We start from the raw sequence: 3501 nt of genomic DNA on the forward strand, positions 1-3501 counted from the left end.
TCGTTGGTTGTTGAGTGACTACCGGTGTTATCGATATCCCTTGAGGTTGTGCTGTTTGATCATCGATATTTCGTCTTCCTTTGAGGTATAGTAGCAGGTGGGTGACTGAGCCGCATATTGCTCCTAATAGGGCGATTCCACATCCGTAAGTTTCACGTAACTGGTATCCATATATGGCTATATCTATTATCGTCTTGATTAATTTAAACATTACGAGTATTCCAAATATTGCTGCACTGACAGTTCCAAATTCCATGAAACCAGTCCATAAGCTTGATACGGTATTTTTCGCTATTGTCGTTAATGTGTTTTCGTCCATCATTCCCAGGATGTTTACTGTTCCAGGGACGATTGTTTTTCCTGTCGCTCTTCTGGCCAATGTGTTCAAGACTGCAGATTTTTCTGCCGGGAACATGACGTGGTCCCGTAGTGCGTCGAGGTCTTCTTGGGTATATATTCCGCTCGTGGCCAACGACGATGGTGCTGAATATCGCCACGTTTGGCGCACGTCCGGGCGGAGTTCCTGTGATGTGATTCCCTTGCCAAACGGGTAGCTCCGAGTAGCATTCTGTTGTATGTCGTACCTTTACTTGTACCGGAATGCATTCGACTATATGGACCGCTTCTCCTGTGATCAGAGCCATGTGTCCTGGGTTTTGGTTATGGTGTATGCAAATTCGTCGGGCGGTAAGTTTGCCAAGCTTAAAGCGTTCTCTATTAGTTTCTTCTGTGTGGTGCGTCTTTGTGTCGGTATATCATGGTATAATGTTGTCATTTGTCATTTTACTTTCGAGTTTATTAGAAATAAGAATAACCTTTTATTATTATTAATATATATATATATAGGAAAAGAAAATTTTTATATTTATATGTATTTTTTTCTCTTTTTTTTCTTATTGCTAAAACCTTTGTTTTATTTTAGGTTTTACGTACATGTTATCAGTGAAAATAAATATTATGAATGCTACTTGGGTTATAATTATATACATATATGCATACGTATTGGTAAGTAGTATAGATGAGATTTGTTTTATTGTTATGAATATATAAGTATATATTATCAATAGGAATAGATATTGCAAATATAGCTTGTCTTTGAATATATATATATATATATATGTGCGTGTAATGGTAAATATGACGGCTTATTTTTATGAGTCACTTGCATTATCAATGGAAGTGAGTGTTATAAATATCGCCTACTTCACAACATGCGTGTATATATATGTCGGGTTTACATTAGAATTAGGGTTAGGGGCGTGAAACGAATCTTCGTTTGGGTTACACGTTGTCGTTATGCAATGGAGAAGACATTGACTAGTGCAAATACGATTATTATAGAACCGGACAAGTAACCGCGGTAGTTAGGTGCTCGAGAAACTAATGACAATGATCCTAGGTTCAATAACGAATCCGCGGTCGACGGGATGATAGATGAACGTATATTCACTGGTCGTAAAGAGTTACTCCTTTCATCAATGAGATCGCGAGAAAGAATGTCTTTCCCGTCCCGATGATGCCACGGAGGAAAACTATAATGGGGTGTGTCTAAGAACACGAGATCATCGGAGTCGTCGAGAAAAGCCTTCGTTCAGAAAGTAAGGGAAATTGGCGTTGCTGCTAATTGGTCAATCTCCATATCGGTGGTTAGAAAAAGATGCTAGCCGCCCTCGAGGGAAAGTTGCTAGTGGGAGACGCCGCCCGTTGAAAAATAAGTCTCCCCTATTTTCCCGAAGTTGGGACAAAGACTGTTTGTCCGTTTGAAGGACTTTGGTTGACTAAATCTTAAGATTTATAACGGGCCCTCGAGCTAGCCGAACATGTACTGCGGAGACGCATCGACATCTGGCAATCATCTTACTCGAAGAATAGGGTCTGCGTGTGGCGAGCCACAGGACAGAAACCATTGTAATGTTTACTGTCGCGTGTCGCCACGAATATTTCTTTTAAGGAGAGCTATAGAATTACTTCTTACCTTTGTTAGACAAAGCGTTCATCCCGTGACCGCGGCTACGTTCGGCGACTGATTGTCGCCTCGAGCCCAAGCTCATTATCACGACTCTCGAACAATTACAATCGGGTTGAATAACTACAATTGTTCAATTACAGCTATAGTAGACTCTAGGTTACAATGTTGCGGGATTATCCAAAATTCCAAAGGCTCCGGTGTTCTTTCATCTCCGACACGGCTATCCTGACTATCACACGTCCTCGTGTGTAACTAAAATATCGTGTTTTCTTACATTAGATTCGATACAACTGACATTATTTACGATTTAACTAAATGTCCAAGTAAGTCAAGGGTCCAGTGCAACAACAAAGTTTCGTTCGGAGGTTTGACAACAGAAAAATAAAAGAGAATAGGAGTTTGTAATGTTATAATTTGTATTCAAAGTGTTAGATGCGTTCTGTGAGCCGCCAGTCAGACCGTAATGACACAACAGATCATTTTCGATTTGGTACACTGGTGAACCTCAGTTTGTTGGATCGTATTGCCATGTTGAGTGCATTACACCCAGAAAGCACGTATGCCCACTCAACGGGTTACAACAAAAGCACATCAACCCACTCAACGGGTTACAACAAAAAGCACATAAAACCACTCGGTGTATTACTATGACCACAACGCAGTGTTAATGAGGTCAGTGTACTTGCATCGTTATTATCACCGCCGTTGTCATCACCGCAGACGTCTAACTCAGCAGGGACGCAACCTTCTGGCATTTTTCTCAGTCTGTCGTGTCTGTCCTTATATGATCGTTTGCCGTCTAAGGTTTTTAGGGTATATCTATCTCCTTCCAAAGTCTCTGCTATTACGAATGGACCCCTGAATTTCGGATCTAACTTCGTCTGATTCCTTTCCTCGTTTTTGCGTAATACGAAATCGCCAAGGTTGAACCTAACTATTTTAGCTTTGTTTTCGTCGAACCTATCCTTATCGTATTTGGCGCTTGCTTCTATATTCTTTATCGCCTGCTGTCTTATATGGGAGATATTTACTTCTCTTTCTTCGATATTGTCGGGTAGGGATAAGCCGTAGGGTCTCTCTGTTTTACCGATTAGTAGTTCCAACGGGCTTGACTTAGTCACGCGGTTGGTGGTACAATTTAAGGCCAGTTGTATTTCCCCGATCGCGTTTTGCCAGGACCGCCAGTTGGTTTCTATTGTTGTGAACATGTTTTTTTAGCGTACTCATAATACGCTCTACCTGTCCGTTGGCCTTACTAGCTCCGGTCGCAATTAAATGGAGTTTAATGTATTTATCTTGACAAAAGTCTGGAAATTCTTTGCCCGTAAAACATCTTCTCTGATCCGCTATTATCCGGCAGGGACTGCCGAATAAAAATATAGTACGTAAGTGCTTTAACGGTACTAAGGAAATCTACTTTACGAGTATGATGCAGATATGCGAATTTAGTGAAGACGTCGACCAAAACAATGACATATTCTTTCGAACCACTTTTACCGCTTAATTTGCCCGTTATGCCCACGTGAACTGTA

This window comes from Bombus vosnesenskii, unplaced genomic scaffold, assembly GCF_011952255.1.
Source record: "Bombus vosnesenskii isolate JDL3184/JDL3185 unplaced genomic scaffold, Bvos_JDL3184-5_v1.1 scf7180000014310, whole genome shotgun sequence".
NCBI classification, from domain to species: Eukaryota; Metazoa; Arthropoda; class Insecta; order Hymenoptera; family Apidae; genus Bombus; species Bombus vosnesenskii.